This window comes from Drosophila sechellia, chromosome X, assembly GCF_004382195.2.
Source record: "Drosophila sechellia strain sech25 chromosome X, ASM438219v1, whole genome shotgun sequence".
NCBI lineage: Eukaryota > Metazoa > Arthropoda > Insecta > Diptera > Drosophilidae > Drosophila > Drosophila sechellia.
In genome coordinates, this window is record NC_045954.1 from 16024739 (window position 1) to 16046256 (window position 21518).

At 44.2% G+C, this 21518-nt stretch overlaps 1 long non-coding RNA gene and 1 pseudogene across 1 annotated transcript; one reads left to right on the forward strand and one right to left on the reverse strand.

Annotated features, from left to right (window-relative positions):
- Positions 1-971: 971 nt before the first annotated feature.
- LOC116801976 lies at positions 972-2868 on the reverse strand. The gene is made up of 2 exons (XR_004362356.1): positions 2070-2868; positions 972-1589 (listed from the first exon to the last, which is right to left on the reverse strand). It is a non-coding gene; the product is annotated as an uncharacterized LOC116801976 (long non-coding RNA).
- LOC6614911 lies at positions 1585-19971 on the forward strand (annotated as a pseudogene).
- Positions 19972-21518: the final 1547 nt, after the last annotated feature.

The window sequence follows — 21518 nt, forward strand, 5'->3', positions numbered from 1 at the left end:
ATGGAAATAAATGCGTTAAAACGGAAATGTCTGAATGGTATGATATAAAAGGCAGGTAGTATATACTGATTTTGAACGAAATTTACAAGTTGTGAATCTCCATGATGCGCGAAACATTAATTTTTCAAACTATACATAATACCAAAATGTTTTATTTATGAGTGAAAATCAAATTTCTAACGGCCCAGGGGGATAAGCAATAATCGCTAGCACTGCAGTAACGAGTACTTAACAGGTAAAGTTCAAAGTTCACGTATTTAAATGTTCTAACCGCCATGTTAAGCGCTAGGTAATGAAACGTCGGAAATGAAGCAACGAGTAAGATCGTTACACATTGCTAGGCATTTTGAAGATAGGATGAATTTTAGCATTTCTTTGTTTTTTGCTTAATATGAACACATGCTTACAATTATACCCGTTACTCGTAGAGTAAAAGGGTTCGTTGAATAGTATGTAACATGCAGAAAGAAGCGTTTCCGACCAAATAAAGTATATATCTATATATTCTTGATCAGGATCAATAGCCAAGTTGATCTGGTCATGTCCGTATGAACGTCGAGATCTCAGGAACTATAAGAGTTAAAAGGTTTAGATAAAGCATACAGATTTAGAGACATACACGCAGAGCAAGTTTGTTGACCCATGTTGTCACGCCCACTCTAATGCCCACAAACCGAACAAAACTGCCACGCCCACACGTTTGAAAAATGGTTTGATATTTTTTCACAGTTTTATTAGTCTTGTAAATTTCTATCGATTTGCAAAAAAAAAATTTAGATACGCCCACTCTAACGCGCTAAAACCGCCAAAAACTGCCAGGCTCACATTTTGAACAACTTTTTGATAGTTTTTCATAATCTTATTAGTCTTCATAATTTCTATCGCTTTTCACGCCCACACTTTTGTATAATTTTAAAATGTTTTCTCATTATATTCCCCATTATCTTCGATATCCCAGAAAAATGATGCAATTTCGCGTTAACAGGCAAGCTTTATGATAAATATTCGATAAGTAATTGGAATTGCCGTAACGAGTATCCGTTTAGTTACATTAAGTGAATTGCCGTAAGTTTTAAAAAATAACGAGTATTACATTCGCGATAGAGATGGCCAAAAAAGCGATAGTTGTAAGGAGTCGTAATTTCGTGCAATCTTCCTCTTCCAGTGGCAAAGTTCGCGGGCAGCCTAGCTTTTCCAGCGGGCCGCGGGCACTGGTTTTTCCAACTGCGTTGCCACAGGGCTGACCGCAGCTTTTCCACCCGAGAAACTTGGCGCTGGCGCTCTCGCTATCGCTACTCTCTCTGCCGCTCTCTTCTCGATTCGTTTCGATTCGCTCGTTGGCATTCGGGTTGCCGAAAAATGGAGACTGCTGCTGCTGGCGCTGTTGGCGCAGGAAAATCCATTTTCCATTTTCCTACATGCGGACACTGGCTCAAAGTATCGTGTGCGGCGGACGTCCTTGTCGTGCGTGCGTCGTTTGCTCGCGCTGACGGTGTTTTTTTTGCGTTGGGTTCAGGGAGCACATCCACATCGCATCGGGCAACATGGAGACATAAGCACCAGCTAGGCGGAATAACAAGAAGGCCCAACTAGAAGAAGAATAGAAGAACTCTGTATTTTGCAATCGCACAATTGGAATTTCGAATCGATTTATATAGTGTTGTGTGTTCTTTGCGGTTCGTGGTGTGCTGCATTTTCGGAAGATGCCTGGTTTTTTCTTTTTGTTTAGTGAGATTTTCTCCTATTTTTTTTATCAATTTCGGTGAGAGTGCTGTGCAACGAAAGGGAATACGCAAAAACGATTTTTTTTAGAAAGTCGCGAGAGTCCCCGAAGGAGAAGGCCATACATAGAAACGAAAAGGAGAAGGAAAAGCGAAAACGAAGCAAAGGCAGCGCAATAAGGTAGCAAAAGAAGACAAAAAAAGGAGGTTAAAAAAACGATGTATTTGTTTGTGTGCGAAAGTGCGAACACCGTTAGTTATGCTAACATTGACAGTGAAAATGTGAACAATACGCGGAGAAAAGAGAATCGTCTGCATGTGGAAAATATGAAAAGTGCCCAATAATACATTTTCACTTGACCCAGACGCTGGTGTGTGTGTGTTTGTGTGTGCTGCGAGTGTGCACACCAACACACACAATTTGTGGTGTGGCGGAGAAGACAGTGAGTGTTCCGGGAGAAGTTGCGAACCAGCTGGCTCGGTGGACGTAAATATTTAATTGCCCACTGGGTGTATGTATGTGTATACACACGGTTGTATAAAAATACGGAAATGTGTGTACTTGGTGATTTTTGTTTATTGTATGTTATGGCAAACGAATTTCGAATGGCCAAAGGTGTGAGAGTTCAACGAAAGCAACAAAAAGAGCAACAGCAGCGGCCAAGTCCTGAACTCCCCAAGTGAAATAACTGTTTTTGCGCAAAGTTTTCTGCCGTTATTGTTGTTGTTGTTGTTACTGCTGCTGCTGCTGCTATCTGGTTGTTGATATTGTTGTTGCACACACACACAAACAGGCACCCTAGCAAAATCATCATCAATTACGCCCCCTCCATAGAAAAACCAGAGAGTGTGTGCGTGTGTGTGCGCCTATCAAAGCTCTCTCTTCGCCCACACTCACACACGCACACGCATGCAATAGCACCCGCACCCGACACACACACACACACGGGCGCACAAAGAAATATAGTCCCCCTATAGGCACACTTTCTCTGATACTGTACCGTTTTAGTTTATTAGCTTGTATTCCCCCTTCGACAGTGGTGTTCGTTGGCCAGAAAGTCTGTAAAAATGTTTGTTGATTCGATCTACAGTGGAGCCTGCCCAAGTCGATCAACGCTTTCGGCCTTACGTCAGCTTGGCTCACGAAGGCCAAAACGACCCCAAAAGTAATGGGAGACAGCTGGTTCAGCTGGGCGAAGCTCCAAAACATTGCTGGTGGGGGGAAACTCCAAACTTAACCTTGATGTTTTCATTGTCTACTGTTGATGTGAGCACTGTTCTCTTGGTTTATAACTTCGAAGTTATGCCGAAATATGATTTGTTTACGAACTTTGTACGCGGCACTAACAGGAAGTTAGTACACTATGTAGTTCAGTTGTAGTTCTCGATAATCGCCAGTGGTCATAGATGACAACTTGCTCATAACCTTAAAAATCGGCGAGAGGTGTTTGAAAGTATGCAACTAATAACATTCTGCACCATTATGGGCAATTCCTATGTAACCCTCGAATAATTGTTATCTCAATGCCTTATCGTCGCTATTAGATATACACTACACTGATCCCCAACAGGTATTGTTTATCTTTTCTTCTTCGTACGCACGTGAAATTCTTTTCAGCAATTTCCCAGATGTGTGTGAGTTCATGTGCGTAGTCGTAAGTTATAGAAAACGGCCAATTACTCTCCCTGGGTAAAATTGATTGGACGTCTAGTCGATCCATGAACTGCCCTTAAATTAAAGTTCTATTACGAATAAGTAGTTCGATATCGATGTGAATGGGTGTATGGTATCGTACCGTACCCATGGTACACTTCCATTATCGCATGTCTAGCCAAATATGTTTGATGGCTCGGCCTTATTTTATGGCATCCGAATATCGAAAGAGTACAAACAAATTTAGCCCCGGCCAGCAAGTACATACCAAATCCAGACGTGGCAGTGTTGATTCCCCATTCCACACTGCACACTGTTATTTTCGCATTTACGGCGTAATTACTCAGCCAGATCTTGATGGAAAACGGCGGAGCGATCGCCACTACACTCATCTGTAGACAGCCCAGTTCACTCAGATGGGGCCACGACGCCCATATCACATGACCAGGCGGCTCTACAAATCCGCAGAGGATTGTCTCTTATAAAATTTGGCCGGTCAAGTAAGATAAGCTTCTTAAAGATATATAGATATAGCCGTTCGGTCATTCCCAACAAGATTCCTTTTGTTCATTAACGTACAGTTTAACTAAGCTGTTTCGTGCAAATTCCTTTATATTTCATATACATATTTCCCTTTAATTGGTAGCCTTAAGCCCTTTGAAATTCCAAATAACAGCTCCTTTGGACTTCGTTTAAAATAGATTTCATGATTTCCAAGTATTCCTATGGCCTCTTTAGTGATTAACGACTATTGTTATGCCAATGCAGCGCAGGAGGTCGAGTGGTAAATGCCAGGATCTGTATCTAATCAGTTTTGGGAAGTCGTTCCAGCGTGCTGCATAGTCTTAGTTCCGATGCACTGCTGCAGTTGTGGGCTCTCAAGGTGGGCGTTGTGGGGTGGTCGTGGGCGTAGGCGGCAGCGTCAGTGTTTCGGTGGCCTTGACCAAAGTAATGTGTGGGAAGATTAAATCCTCAAAAGAACGTAAACAATGGGGCATCTTAAAGTAATCCTTTAACAAAGCCCCTGCTTAAGGCAACTCGAGAGCCCAGCAGCCAGCTGTAATCGCATCAACTGCGCCGTGCAACCAGAGCACCATTGCACGAGATGGTAATCAATATCAATGCAAAGATAAGCTCCTACCACTGCGAACTGTGGGCATCTTGAGTTTCCTGAGTTTCCTCAGTTTCCCCAGTTTCCCCGTTACCCCAGTTTCCTCAGCTTGCCCAGTTTCCTCAGAGTTCCCAGTACCCAATAGTCGGGGTAGCCAGGGCTCAGTGCTCAGTACTTAGTACTCAGTGCTCGGGGTGCAGCATTCAGCACTGCGAGGGACGACTAAATGCTGCTTCAGAGTCAATTTGCATCCCGTGTCGGTGTGTTGTGTGTGGCCCAGAACACAAGGATATGTGTGTGCTTTCTCATAGTTAATTCAGCCTTGTTTACGAGTTGGTTAAGTTGGCCAAGAGGCTCGCACTTGTTTACTTTAAAGGTTTATTGTTCATTGCATTGTGGCGCATATAGGGCAGCTGGTAGGATCAGGATTTCGAGTAGCAGGCGCAATCCTATGTGATAAATATAAGTAAGAAATAATATATCTCACATGTGCATCGCAAGCTCATCGAGCTCATTAAGTACTTATTTATTGGTACAATCGGTTATTAAGAGGTCCACAGCTGTGGACAGACAATCGAAACGCCCAGATTTGTTTATTATGTTTGGCAATTTTTCATCGACTGCCAGATTCCGAGTAATAAATAAAAAGTGGGCAAACCCGATGTGCAGCAAATTAATAAACTTTTGCTAACTGTGCGAGCATGTAACATTGGCACAAAAAACCAGAAGCTAAGGCAAAAAGGAGCAAAAGGCAGCCAGAGAGTCAACAGCGAGAGCAGCAAGAACAACAAGGACTGCAGGCAGGAAACCTCCCTCGCAAACGGAAACTCATTTGCCAACAGTTTGAAACCAACTTCCGGCCCAGTAACGACGACAACGACAAGGGCAGCCGCCTGCGACAAATGCATGACAAAAGTCACATTTAAATGGTCGAAGGGGGGGTGGTGGTGCGGGTTGTGGGGGCGGGCACTTCACGTGGGAGGGGCTGGTGGGGAAAACGCTTCAACAGTGGCGGCAACAAAGCCCAACAAAGTCAGCGCTACTTATCAAAATTAGAACAGCAAATCTCGGCAAACAAATTAAATATAGTAAAGCAAACTTTCCCACTCGCTGTTTGCCATATACATATGCACATATATATATAAACGCGTCATTAAACTGTTCCATTTTCTAATCGCGCAGCGAGTTTCGGTGGTCGAAGTCTAGAATTGAACTGACTTGCGTCGCACACTTCTTCTTTTGTGCCTACCATCGAACCACGCTCGGCGACAGCGTTGTGGCGCTGTCGCCGCGCTAAAACGGTACCTTCCAAAACTACCAAATGCCATCAGCCAATCGCAACTCAATTAGAGGCTGATGCAATTGCCAAATAATGATGAAATAACATTCCTGCGAAATGCCTCACACTCATACAACGAACTGCCCGCGTCGGCCAGATTCGTGGGAAATGCCTCACACTCATACACAGCACGAACTGCCCGCGCCGACACGGCCATCCTGACCATTACACGACCTCGTGCAATACTTCCAAAATATACTTTGCGATATACATAAAACATTTTTATTAACAAATTATAAAAATTTCAGTTTAACAAGGATAAGTTTTCTTACAAAACCGCTACTAAACATTGACAAACGTAATCTTCAAATTCATTCATTATTATTATTATTATTATTATTATTTTTTTTTTTTTTTTTTTTTTTTTTTTTTATTATCCTTAAACCTAAAAAAAAATTTTAAACATCATATCTTATGCTCTACACGCCATGATCAAAACAACTGTTTTGCATTTGTGCTTGCATTTCATTTCTAGCCCTTCAGGCTACAGGACCCCTGTCCTGTCTGTTTCAACAGTTTAACTTTTAATATTTTAACTACTGTCTGTTTCAACAGTTTCACTTTCAACATTTTGACTACTGTCTGTTTCAACAGTTTCACTTTCAACATTTTGACTACTGTCTGTTTCAACAGTTTCATTTTCAACATTTTGACTACTGTCTGTTTCAACAGTTTCATTTTCAACATTTTCATATTCAACTGGTACATAACCATCTGGCATTTTCCGCACATCGTCATGGGCATATTTATATTTCCTATTGTTTGTCAATGACCTCAGCACATACCTATTCCCGTCTAATAATTCCGTTATTTCAAAAGGGCCTCTAAACTTTGGGTCAAGCTTTGTTTGATGCCTCTCCTCATTTTTTAATAATACGAAATCGCCAACTTTGCATTCCACAACTCTAGCTTTGTTTTTATCAAATTGTGTCTTGCTATATGTTGCTGAAGCCGAAATATTTTGACTTGCTTGAGCTCGTACTGCTGGCAAATCAATCTCATCAACCGTGTCGCAGAGTGGAAGTAACCCCAATGGTCGAGCAACTTTACCAATAAATAATTCTAAAGGACTTGCCTTTGTCACTCGGCTCACCGTACAGTTTAAGGCCAACTGAATTTCTCCCAATGCATCTTGCCAAGACCTGCTGCTAGTTTCGACTGCGGTTAATAAATTTTTCAAAGTAAACATAGTGCGTTCAACCTGCCCATTTGCTCTGCTTGCACCTGTTGCAATCAAATGCAAATTTATCTTTTGTTGTGCACAAAACTCACTGAATCTTGTGCTAGCAAAACACCTACCCTGATCTGCTATTATACGATTTGGTACTCCAAATAAAGATATTGCCGCCGTCACAGCATTTATGCAATTTTCAGCATCTATTTTAAGGGTGTGAGTTAACAAAACAAATTTAGTAAAGGCATCTACTTGAACGATGATATACTCTTTTTGATCAGACTTCCCACTCAACTTCCCACTTATGTCTATGTGAATAGTATGCCAAGGTGTGCTTACTTTTGGTATAGGATGAAGACTAGCTTGAATTTTGCCAGAAGAGGACTTTGACATTTTGCAGGTGATACAATTTTCAACAAATTTTCGAATATATTTGGACATATTATCGAACCAATAATAGTCATAGGCCTTGTCTAGCGTCTTTTCCCATCCTAAATGCATAATCGATTCATGAATTTGGTTTATCACGGACCATCTAAACACTCGAGGAACAATTGCTAAGGATCGAGTTCTACCATTACGCTGAATTTTTCTATAAAGTATTCCTGCTCTCAACTCATAAGTTTTTGCAACGTCTATGGAAAGAGAATTGTCTTTTAATTTCTTTACGATGCTAACTATTTCTGAATCTTGACGTTGTTCAGCCAAAAGCCAGTTGCTGGAAATTTCTGCCAAGCAAACTCGTTTTTCAGAAGCTTTACAATTTGTGGCCAGCAACTTAGTTGAAGGTAAATTTCTTGAAAAGAAATCAGCGTGAGCCATTCGTTTACCTTCTCTATACTGTAATTCAAACGTAAACGATTGTAAGTAAGCCCACCATCTTTGCGCCCTAGGAGACAGATCATGTTTAGTCCTTGATGCCTTAAGGGAATTACAGTCAGTGAAAACAACAAAATTTCTACCCAGTAAATAATGGCGAAAATGTTTTATGGACAAAACAACAGCAAGAGTCTCCAATTCGTAAGAATGGTACCGAGACTCTGCAGGTGAAGCAGCTTTACTGAAATATTCAATGACATGCGACTTGTTGTTGATTTTATGTAACAAGATGGCACCGTATCCACGAGAACTTGCATCAGTATGCAACTCGATTGGATACTGCGGGTCGAAAATTACCAAGACTGGCTTCTGTGTAAGTATAGAGACAACCTTCTTTCTTATTTGCTCATGTTCTGGTTCCCAAACAAACTCGTTCTTCCCTGAGGTCAACAGATATAAGGGCTTCATAAAACAAGAAAATCCTTGAATAAATTGCCTAAAATAAGACGCCAGCCCTATAAATTGTCTTAAAGCTGGGATCGACTGAGGAGGTGGTAATGCAGTTAACGCAGCAATTTTAAGCGGATTTGGACGAATTTCACCTGCACTCACTTCATATCCCAAATATTGTACTGTTGACTTAAGAAAAGAACATTTTTTTTATATTAAAGGAAAATCCGGCACACGTAAGACAGTCAAGAGTAATCTTTAATCTCTCTAAAGCCTCAGTTTTCGTTGAAGCAGCCACCATTACGTCGTCCATATAAACGACCACAAATGTATTAGCAAGATCTCCCAGGGCTTGTATAACGGTACGCTGAAAAACTGAAGGCGCATTTTTAAGCCCAAACGGCATTGCTAAGAATTCATATTGTCCGTCTGGAGTGACGAACGCTGTACACTCTACTGAGTCTTCATGCATGGGTATTTGATAATATCCACTTGCCATATCTAAGCATGTGAAATATTTTGCTCCATGAAGCCTGGCTATCTGGTCTGATATAAGGGGCAAAGGGTATCTATCTGCAACGGTATTACCATTTAATTCCCGGTAATCTACACACAAGCGATGGGAGCCGTCTTTTTTGTTTACCAGCATTATGGGACTTGCGAAGGGTGAGCAACTCGGCTTTATTACTTTGCATTCCAATAGCTCCCTAATCTTATTTCGAACCAATTCCCTTTCACTTGGACTGAGCCTGTATGGTCTCCTTTGGACAATTTTTCTTGGGTCATTTAGTTTAATTTTCATTTTACCCGAACTAACTCTAGACAAAGGAATCCCATTGATAAAATATTTTGAATAATTTTCCAACAAACTTTTTAATTCATCACAGTCTTCACCAACAAGACCTGTGTCTAAGTCATAAAATTTATCTTCGTTAACACAATTATTAACAGTTTTTGTTTTAACAATTTCAAATTTCCCTGGTGAAATTATGACATTAAATCCAGGCGACAATATTTCTCGACCAATAATTATGTCATTTTTCATATAATTATTGTCTAAAACATGAAACAAAATCTCAATCTGATAATTATTAATATTTACGTTGGTAAGTATTTGCAATGTGCTGCAAACGCTGCCATTGCCAATACCTTCCAACCTCACAACATTATTTAATCTTTTACCAGCTAGCTTAGCACTTATCTGTTGTTTGATTAATGAACACTCCGCGCCAGAGTCAAACGTTGTAGCAAATGTCATTCCTTGATGAACCATCTCTCCTTTAGGCTCAACAACTTCGCACAGTTGCACTCTCTTTACAGTATGTGTATCCTTGCTGTTGTCCGTTTTTTGTTTACTGCATTGTGTAGAAATATGGCCACGCTCTCCACACTTGAAGCAGGTTACATCAGATTTTTGACGGTGACCAAATGCGCTGCTGCCATTACGGTCCATAGCACGAGACGAAAAATTTTGCAGCTGTCTAACTCTGCATTCGTTGATCTTGTGGCCTAACTTTCCACAGAAGTGACACTTAATTGTTGAAAGTTTTTGCCTCTTGATGTCAAGCAAAGACATTTCTTCCCGCGACGTCATCTTCCTTTTGTTGAATGTGAATGCTTTTAACTCGGTTTGCAAATCACTTCTGGTGCGCACATTTGAGGTGAAGGTCATGCGCTGCAATCTGCTATCAACTTGAGCCAGCCTAGCAAGCGTTACGGAAGCTGCGATCTCCTCTACATCCATTTCACGCCATTTCACCATAAGCGACGTCATCATACGACCAGCATAATTCGAAAGGCATTCACCGTCGCTCGGACTGTTAGTTAGCATTGTCAGAAACATAGCCGCTGGTGTTTCAACATTAGTGAACTGTTGAATGAATAGTTGCTTGAACTCGGGCCAATTCATTTCTGGATAACAAGTCCGCGCAAGCCATTGTGAGGCACTACCTTCCATCGCTGCACTTAACACCGTCACAAGGGCACTACCTTTTATATCATTTTCTGCCAAAATAATGTTCGCAGTAGAGCACCATGCCGACGCATCGGCGCCAACAAGGTCTGCATTGAATTTTGGCAGCACAACCGCGATTTTGTTTGTTTTTTCGGAAATCGTTGCTTGAAATGTTTTAACGAGTTCTGTTAAGTTTTTATTTTGCAACTCTATTAGAGCTTTCCACGGCTCAGCTTCGTTGTTAGGTGCCGAGCCCGATCCCACTTCTGATATAAACGCGTCATTAAACTGTTCCATTTTCTAATCGCGCAGCGAGTTTCGGTGGTCGAAGTCTAGAATTGAACTGACTTGCGTCGCACACTTCTTCTTTTGTGCCTACCATCGAACCACGCTCGGCGACAGCGTTGTGGCGCTGTCGCCGCGCTAAAACGGTACCTTCCAAAACTACCAAATGCCATCAGCCAATCGCAACTCAATTAGAGGCTGATGCAATTGCCAAATAATGATGAAATAACATTCCTGCGAAATGCCTCACACTCATACAACGAACTGCCCGCGTCGGCCAGATTCGTGGGAAATGCCTCACACTCATACACAGCACGAACTGCCCGCGCCGACATATATATATATGCTATGTATATATATAAATATATATATATGTGTATATATATGCGCCAGCACAGGAAGTCCGTAAAGCCCTCATAATGCCTCTGTGCTGCTGTTCGGTAACTGGAATAAGCGTTCCAATTATTATTATTTTTCGGGGAAATGCCTGGAGTTGAGCCAAATGCATCGGGAAATTGATTATTATTTTCTCGCTTAGTTTTGAGCTGTTGTTTTTCGGGCTAAAGTATAGGTAAATAAATACCATCTAAGTTACATTGTCGTGCGATTTCCAGATAAGTTTAACCGCCTTGAAAGCAACCTATACCACCTGATTAGGAATGCAGATGAATTATGAGTTTGGAGCTCCCCTTGTTGATTGGAATTCCAAGAAATCGCTCCGAAAATATCTCAGTGAATGGGAAAACCACAATTGTTCAGCCTGAAATTGTGCAGATTTTTGCAGAATTGCAAACGCAAACAATTCGAAAGCTCGGAAGTTTGCCGTAAAGTCCCCGATTTGCCCAGAAAATTGCTGAAGTACGCAAATGCATGCATGTGTCCTTTGAGTGGTTCGCCATCATCGCTAAGTACGCACCGGGCACGTCTTACGTAATTGAATTAAATCCTTTTTAATTTGCTAGAAGCGACCACTCTGCACATACATAAGGTGGGCACCTAATGCTCTGCCCGAGCATGAGCCTAGAGCTCCAGAGCTCCGCTTGATTGACAAATGAACAAATCGATGCGGAAAGACAGCGCACAGAGTGCATTATTGATTGGATTGAAATGGCCCCGGGGATGTTTAAATTGACTTTATCGCCTCGCAGTCCAGCGGGAATATCTAGAGAAGGCTTTAAGAAGCTACAACACATTCTCATTTCTGGAGCCAAGTGTTGCGAGAATGCCAAAAAGTATGCAGCGAAAATGAAACAACTTTCGAACTCAGCTATTGCATACCTTTGGACACCTTTATAGGTGTTTTGTATGCCCCACTGATGCAATGACTACACCATCGCATTTCTTGTAGGCTTTAGAAAAGCTACAAGTTCTTATTTCGAAAAGAAGGCATTTCACAGAAAAGTATTGCATACTTTTGGATACCTTACTAGTTCTTTTTCCTGCGACTCCACTGATTGAATAGCTTAAATGAATGGATTGCTTAAAAGCTATCAAGAAGCTACATATTCTTATTTGGAAATTAAATAAAATTAGTATCAAATTAAGCAAACTTAACTATTTCATACTTTTGGATACCTTTATAGTTGTTTTCCTGTGGCTGTTACCCTACACTGTTACAAGAGCTTCACTAACGAATTTCTTGGAGGCTTTCATTCTCATTGGGAAAACAAATTAAAATTATTATCATTTTCTGGCCAAAATGATTGAAAAGAGCGTTAATTTCCATCGGAGCCATTGCATACTTTTGAAGACCTGTATAGAGGATTTCCCCAATGATACTATATACTTCAAAAATCTCCCCACTCCTGAATATATATATTTAGGGGCGTTGTTCGTCTGCATCTTATAGTTACCAATATTGGTGTCACAGACCCATTTTTCTGCCAATTTAAGCCCAACAGCCTTTGTTATTTTCAAATGCTATCATTAAAGGAGGCGCAGTAAACCTGGCACATTGGAGTCGCACGCGAGCGGCTCCACTGCTACATGTATCCACTGGTATTTGACTGGAGCGGAAAGAGGTCGATAGGGCAAAGTGCGTTTGTTAATGACAAAATGGTTATACAAGTTTGCCGCGGGCACGCAACTACAAATAACAAGAATGAAAAGCTCGCTTGGCGAGCCAAAAGTCGAATACCCTCGCAGCTGCATAACAATTTGTTATATTGTTAGTTGGAAAATCATTTTGAAAGGCCACTAAACTCCGGAGCATTTATGCTGGAAATATATGTATGTACATAGGATGTAGTCAGACATAGTCATGACACTAAAGTCATGAAACCTCAAGGATATAAAAAACAGTATCCTGTATATCCTTGCTATCCTTTCTGTGAGGTAGGGAAATCGCAGAGGCCAGCTTAAAACGTGGAGAATGGGGTAAATTGTTCAATTTGGCCCAGAAAAACGTATTTCCGTTTAAATTCCGGGTTAAGGTGGGAGTTCCCGCCAGCAGCACTTGACTGTTGAAGGCACTTAAAAAGATGTCTGAAAGTATGCAATAAAAAATGAAGTCGTTTTTGAATGAATGCCTGAAATGATCAAGTTAGTTGGCTTGTATGTGTGTATACAAACAGTAGCTGCATATAAACTGATGTATTTTCTGTACGCCTTTTGTAGGTTTTCACCTGCACACACCGCCTTTAAAGTCCTGACACTGAATACCCGCCATTTGGAGGCCATGAAAGCGGGCTATTTATGGATCGAATAAGTAAAAGGAGTCCCAATCAATTTAAACACCAGTTCAGCATCTTGCGGTGGTTGCTACAGCAAGCTGGCCGAGAAGAGGGCACTCCACAAGGGCTTCGCCGGCGATAGGCGATACTAGGGGGCGTCACTTTTAACGGAAAGAAAGGAGAAGCCAACCCGACCGAACCATGAAACATTGTAAGTTTGCTCATGTATATTGTAAGGTGCTTTCCTTCGCTGGGATTTAATCAGAAATGTTTACCATCCTCGATGCACACTGTGGGTGTCTAAAAGTATGCAGCGAAAATAGAATCATCAAGATACCCCTCATATTGACGAGACTTCAGCTCCTTAAAATATTGTAGCGGACTTTTCGACACTTTTATGGAAGATTTTTAAGCTCAATTCTTCAGTTATTTCATCGAACTGTTTGCCTATTTTCAGCAAATATTTCCATACACAAGGACATGATGGAATTCGGGTAACTAAAACCGAGAGCAACGCACACAATTAGAAGTAGGACACATTCACAGAATACTTCATTCAGCGGTAATAAATCGCGCTAAAGATCATGAAGCGAACGGATACATCCGGAACGCGTAAATGAAAGCACACTTCCGAACGAAGCAACTTTGATATATATCAACCAAACCGAACTGTTCCCAGCGGATCAGTAAGAACCAGGACGAACAGGCGGACGACGAGGAGGCGGACGAGGCCGACGGGCCAGAGACGGCAGCCAAATCGCCGCCGCGCCAGCAGGCACAGCGGTCATGGAACCACCCGGCGGAGTGCCGCCGGACAGGGATCGGCAGCTGGTGCTCCGTAATCAGTCGGCGGCCCTCGTGCCCGTGGTCGTATCCGCACCAGCCACGGGACCGGGTGCCGCGCCCAACCCGCAGCCACCGGCACAGGCCCAGTTGTCCCTGGTGCCCAGCAAGCCAACCAGTCTGAGTCTTCAGCCGCATGCCGTGCTCCAGGCCATGCAACAGTTGTCGCCCTCGGCGGGTGGCAACAACAATGCCAGTAGCACCGCCGCCACCGCCACGAGCAGCAGCAGCGGGAACGCGAACAGCGGCAGCAGTCCCGCCCTAGCCTCCACCGCCACGGCCATATCGGCCACCACGCAGGCAGCCACTGCCTTCAGCGGCAGCTCGGTGGGTCACCACCACCTGCAGCACCACCACCAGCATACGCATCCGCATGCCCCACAGCAGTCACAGTCACAGCCACAGCCGCAGCACCAGCGCCAGCAACCGCATCCGGCCAGTGTGCCGAGTGCAGCGCCACAAAGCCACCATCACGGCTCCATATCCGTCAGTGGGTCAGGCGGTGGACTACTCGGCTCCAGCGGCGGCAGCGGCAACCAACAGCAGGCCATCGAGAAGCTATCACGACCCATGGCTTTCGATAAGGTTGGTGCAATGACCTGGTATATCCTAATTGAATTGCTCCAATATATTTTACATTTCTTTAGATGGAAATGCTGGTGCGGGAGATGCAAGATCAGGAACATGGCGTGCCTGTGCGACAGCAGAAGATGTTCCTGACTTCCATACCATATGCGTTTATGGGTAAGTGGTCCGTTACATCATCCAATCCTCAAAATGTCATAATAACTTGGATTTAGCTTATAAGGATTTATAACCATTTAACTAATCGCTGATTGCATATTGGTCACTTTCAGGATACGATCTAATTGAATGGCTGATGGATCGCCTGCAAATCGAGGAGTCGGAGGCCCTTAACATTGCTAACCAACTGTGTCTGCACGGCTACTTCTTTCCGGTCAACGACTCAAAGACGCTGACCGTGAAGGACGACTCGTCGCTGTATCGGTTCCAAACGCCCTACTATTGGCCCTGGCAGCACAAGGCGCCGGATAACGTGGAGTACGCCATCTATTTGGCCAAGCGATCGCTGCGCAACAAGCAGCGCCATGCACTGGAGGACTACGAGGCGGAGGCACTGGCCTCGCTGCACAAGAACCTGAAGGGCAAGTGGGACTTCATCTCGATGCAGGCCGAGGAGCAGGTGCGTCTGGCCAAGGAGCGCAAGAAAGGTGACAAGATCGTGGGAGACTCGCAGGAACGAGCTTACTGGAGAGTTCACCGTCCACCACCTGGCCAGTTCACTCCGTTGGAGCCCTGTCCAGTGCCTTCGCGCGATCGTCAGGGCCTCAAGCCCAATAAAAAAAAGACTGTCGATGACATGCAGCGCGACGTTGACTACTTGGGCAAGTCGCTGAATCGGACGCGGATGAAGATGTCGCAGGCCTGCGAGTCGCTCGTTTGCTACTCGGAGACATTCTCCGAATACGATTTCTTTCTGCAGCCGGCACTGCCCTCCAATCCATGGGTGACGGAGGATATTGCCTTCTGGCAGCTGAACAACACCTTTGTGGACATTCCCACAGAGAAGCGCGTCAAGCGGTGGGCCATCTCCATCGAGGAGCTCGTCTCCGATCCCACTGGCCTGCAGGAGTTTACCGGCTTCCTGGAGAAGGAGTACTCGCACGAGAACATCCGCTTCTGGATAGCAGTCAATCGATTGCGCCGTTCCGCCCACTCCCAAGTGGCGCGAAAGGTCAACGAAATCTACGAGTGCGTATGACGAACCCTCCACTTGATCACCTTTATATGTATGTGTAATCTTTTCTGTTTTTGTTGTTGCAGGGAGTTTTTGAAGCCCGGCGCACCGTGCGAGATTAATATTGATGGCAAGACCATGGAGAGCGTGCTCAAGGGCCTGAAGAATCCATCGCGGTTCACTTTTGACTCAGCATCGGAGCACATATACATGCTGCTGCTGAAGAAGGATTGCTACCCGAGATTCATACGGTCGGAGCACTACAAACGCCTGCTGGACACCGGCATACAGCCGTCGTACAAGAAGCGCTTTTTCAACTTTGGCGGCGTGAGCGGTGCAAGAAGAAAATGACAGCCGCGCTGAGTAGCCAGCCGAATCTGGGGGATGCGGCCAAAGGACCCAGCGGCACATCCGCCGGCAGCTCCATGATGCAGGCTCCACCACAAGGAAATCTCGCCCGTCGTCGTGGCAGCGATCGCAGCCTCACGGGCTCCGCCCACGAGCTGGCCGTGATCGGTGTGAACAAGGATGCCGGCTCCAAGGTACCGCACTCTCATTCCCAGAGTAATCTCAGCGAAATCCCCTTCAGGTAAGTAAAGATCTCGACCGGATGGAGAGGTGCTGAGTGAGTTCAGTTCAATAATCGATACGATCGATATTCAGCGAGCTAATTTTTCTGATTTTTCGCAATGTTTGATTTGCCTGAAAGAGCCAAGCTAAGCAAAAACATCGTTTTGATTTTTGGCGACAAAGCTTTTGGTTTCCATTCAACATATATACTACTATACTACTAACTTTTTCACGATGCGCACGAGACCTTTAGAACGAAAACAACAAAGAATCCGAAATCCGAAATCCGAAACCCGAAACCCGAAACCCGATACCCGATACCCGAAACCTGAAACCCCCGAACAATTGAACAACAATTGATACTCTAACAATTGATTATATCATATATATGCCATACAATTTACATCACACACGCACTGCAGTAGCGATTCAATTTATCGAGGCGATATGCCACAGCGCCACATGGCGATCATGGATATTGGGATATATGCGGCTTACGGGAATCGCGAAAGTAGTTTGCAGACACTTCCGTAAGACATGTTTATTGATTGGTTTTGCGAAACGCTTACTACTTACCACTTGTACTAACTAAACTCTTTCCAAACCCTAAACGTAATGCTAGTTTTCTCCTATCCACACCTCTTTTGTTCAACGTTCGATCTGTGCCCCAGATCTTTGCGTTACTTGCCTTCTGTTACCCTCGACTTGTCGCCTGTTCTGCCCATCTTTGAGATATCCAACTATTTGTCCAAGCTACTAGGCAACTTGAGAGCTTAATATATGTATTTGTTAACTTTAGTATAAAATATTGCATCTTGGGGGAATGGGCGACATCAAACTCTTTTGTAAACTTACTTGTTGTCTAACTTCACCGCAATGCCCTTAGTATAACCGGTACTTCAGCATTAAGTTTAAACTATATTATTGAAATATGTTAATATTCCTATCCAGTTTAGGCTCTATTTTGTTATGTACCTAACAAGTTTTGGGATACAACCACCCAGTCCGATTGATCTTAATAAAAGGATGTAGCTCTTGTGTTATGAATCGAGTACCGGATATATGAAAGTCGGATGCACCGACTTTGGCATTTCCACTTTGCTGTTTCCTGTCATCTGCATCTGTCCAGCGAGTTGCCAGTTGCCAGTTGCCCAGTCTGTATGTCACCACTGTCACCGCTGCGATCCTGTTTGCCTCGCCTCTCTTCCAGACTTCACCAACTGTCTCCGAATATACAATCGTTGCTATGCTCGAATGTTTGCTGTTGTTATATTGTGTGTGTTCTGTACTATTTATGTACCATTTCGACATAAGATAAATATGGCCGATTTGACTGTTCGTTTCCGGATGCTTCTCCCATGCGCCTCTTACCCTTTTCTGTTACCAATTGTACATATGCATATATGTAAGTCTACATGTTGAACACCAGCATTCCTTTTAACCGCCGTCTAAATGTGTATATAGAGCATATGGTTTCCAGGAATTGCTATAATGTATATATGTGTACCATGGTTTGTCCCGCAGAGAAACGCCAAAGACGAAGACCACCGTCCTCGATGCCACGGAGTCCACATCGTCGTCCACAGCTCTGGCTGCGCGGCCAGCAGTGCCGTCTGCCCGTGGGATGACCCAGCCGAATCAGTTCCGCCGCCGCCTGCGGCGCAAGTGAAGCTATCCGTGTGTCCCTGGGAACTGGATAGTGCCACAGAGACGCCGGCAGCGGCTCCAGCAGGTGGGGCAGGAGCGTCGAAGATCCTAAGTTCCACCGGGCAACCAATGCGATTAAATAGGTAGGCGCACACCACCCAGAAACTCCGGATGTTTGGACAGCCAGTAATCAACATTTTATGCGCAGCACTTCCTCGGACAACAGCGATGTGAATGATCGAATGCAGCGCAATTTGGGCATTCGCCATCAGAACACCGTGGACAGCGGCGAAGCAGGCATAAAGCGTCTGATTCCCAACATTCCGGAGCAGCGTCGGGCGTCAGTCTCATTTACTCCAAGTAATCAAGTGCTTTCATGCCAAAGCATCTCGAATTTTAAAGCGTCTTCTATTGCCTTGGCAGCCCCACTCCGGATTTCCAGCTAGGAGGCACTCCAACGACGACCTCCTCACCAACTGTGGCGCCCAGCAGCTCCACTCCGCTGCAGGCACGCAGTGCTGTGTACGGCAGTGGCCAAGGCATCGCCAAAGATCCGCCATCTGGCTCGGATGTCGATGCGGAATTGGAGGAGGAACTGAACAAAATATCCCTGGGCGAGTCCTCGACATCGGAGCCGCCGCTTCTAGTAGTACCCACCCCCGAACAGACCCCGCCGCCCATAACGAAGATCACGCCACCACCGGGAGAAAGCGAGAATCAGGCGATCAGTTGGTCGATTCGACCGAGATCCCGGGAAGCTCCTGTTCAATCCAAGGCAACCAGCTCGGCGAGGCCACGGCGACTGTGACCACGGTCAAGGAGGTCCAAATCGAGCTGATCGAGCAGGGCAGTGGTGTCCAAACAGAGCCAGGTAGTCCGCCCACCATTAAGGTCCTGGTGCCAGAGGCAACTACGCCCGTGTCCGCTGAGACCGCATCAGCAGAGCCAGGCGAGGATCTGGCAAAGATGGCAACCACGACCAACACCACCACCATCACCACCGAGGATCAAGCAGTGCGGGCGGACGATGCAGAAAGAGACGCTGAAATCGAGCAGACGGTTCTGGACGAGCTTTCACCAACCACCGACGAGTACCAGGAGGGACTGCAGTTTGGCGATGCCAAGGACGCAGTGGAAGACTTTGATAGCATAGACATTGGCTATATACCGCCAGCACCCACCCCGGCGCCCTCCATGGCGCCCCTGGCCGAACTGGACGTGGACACCGTGGACGACGAGCCGTGCGAACCGGCCGCTCCTCCTCCTCCTTCTCATTCTGCTCCGCCAGCAGCAGCAGCAGGGAACTGGTGATGGCCTCCGGCTCGGTTACGGCCACGCCCACATCCAGCAACGAGGAGGCGCGTAAGCGGCGCAAGAAGCGAAATTCCGAGGGCAAGAAAACTTAGCTCGCAGGACGAAAAGGACAAGGATGCGCGCGAAAGGGCCGGCGGCAGCAGCATGGAGGCAGCTGACCACAATGCGGTGTGTCCCTGGGAAGACGAGTTAGTATAAAGTTCACACCACCTAAAACGTGCTAAGTCCGCTTTCTCCTTCTCCTTCTCCTCCCAACCAATGCTCATCCACAGGAACGTCAGCACCAACGACGGCACCTTCGTGAAGACATACGCCACACTGGGATACTTATGAATAAAGCCCAATCTGTTCAAGACGGTGGTCAACAAGTTGCTGAAAAGGAAGCCATTGAAGAAGTAGGGCCAGGCCTGGGTAGCTAAGTTTATTATACGGAGGGAGTATCTATTATAATACGTACACATGCAAACATATTATGTAAATGTAAGTATTTGAATAATTGAGTGTATGCATATGTAAATGTTAAATGCTTCACAAGTTCTTGAAGCCGTTGAATCAAACGAGGCGCAGTGGTTTATTGCTGAAAATTTCAATTTCAATTGAAACGAAATGATATGAAAACGGTCTATGAATGCTACAAAAATACATACTTTATCTACAGACGTACATACTTATTTACAAATCCAAGTGGCTAAGATGGCTAACGTGGCTAACTAGAGTAACGAGAAAAATCAGAAGAAAACTAAATGGATATTAATGGTTTAAAGTCGCGAGTGCCGCCTTCTGATTCACTTGTAAAAAAGCGATACGATGATAATTAAACGAGCTTAGATTCGGCAGACGACACATTTTAATGTATACAATGTATATGATCTTTCTGCGCATAGAAACAATTTTCCATAGTTAATTCGAAGCTACACATACATATATATAATATATATATATATATATATATATACTCCCCTCAAAGTCAAAAGCAGTAATCAAGATCGCGATGAATAATTAGACCATAATTTGTATTATAAAGGTAGGCAGGCCAGCAGTGGGAACACTTCACAATCCATCTGCGATCAACTATGTATTTTTCCCCTGGAAAAGCTCTTGTTATCCCAGCAAATTTGTGACCTCGAGAACCCCAGGATGAGTGGCAAAGGGCAAGCTGGTGGGCTGCACTTGGAATACTATTCTTGGTGCCTCGTCTAGAATGGGGACAATACTATCTGAATTGTGATGGTGATGGCGATTCATGCTTGCCCCTTGTCAACTCAGGAGCCCAAGATTTATTCAGCTATTAGTACAAAGTGTTGGGCCTATGTAACCATGGCTCCGATTCACCAACTAGAATAAAAGTCCCTCGCATAATTAAATTCACAAGTTGCTGCGCAAGTATTGCCATTGAAATCTCAGTTCGAAGTTAATTAGCCGTTTCATTTCACGCGTACATGCCAGAACTCACGAGCCCCAAAATGATGTGCAGTGAAAATGAAACACAGTTGGAAAACGCAAATATTTAGGAGAAGAAGTGATTATGTATGTAGATTATTAGAGAACCCATAGCCAACTTTGCCAGATATGTATTATGTATTGCCCATGCGAAACTGACTTGCGCGATCAACTTGTGCGTTTCAGATTATATACCCACGTGTCTAGCAATGACTAACTAGTAATTTTCTCTATTCGACTAGAAATGTATTGAGCTGCCCGGCCAAACAATCGCAGTGGTTAGTATAACACTAACCACTTCTTACTCGTAGAGCCAACATCCATCGATGGGAGGGAGGCGAGATGGGCCGCATCTCTAAGATCAAATGCATTCGATCGATTCGAACTATTCGAACTTAACTTAATGTGAATCTAACAAATAGAAGAGACGAGTATATGAAACAGATAAACAAAGAAATTAGAGAATCAAATTAAGATGAAATCCTGGTTGTTCGCGACTAATACCTTTATATGAATCGAAAGATGATAACTTATCGAAGAACTATTACAATCTAAGTACATATATTTCTATTTTCATTGTGCATATGAATTAGCTACTTTACTGTCGAAAACCGATTTGCTGGTAAACATCTTTATATGGGATATCCGAATATCGGAATATCCGAATATCCGATTATCTGAATATATGAATTCTCTTTGTGCTTTCTATGCTAAACACACATTTTTGAACTACTTCAATTAACAGACGAAAACCAAAGCTGTAACA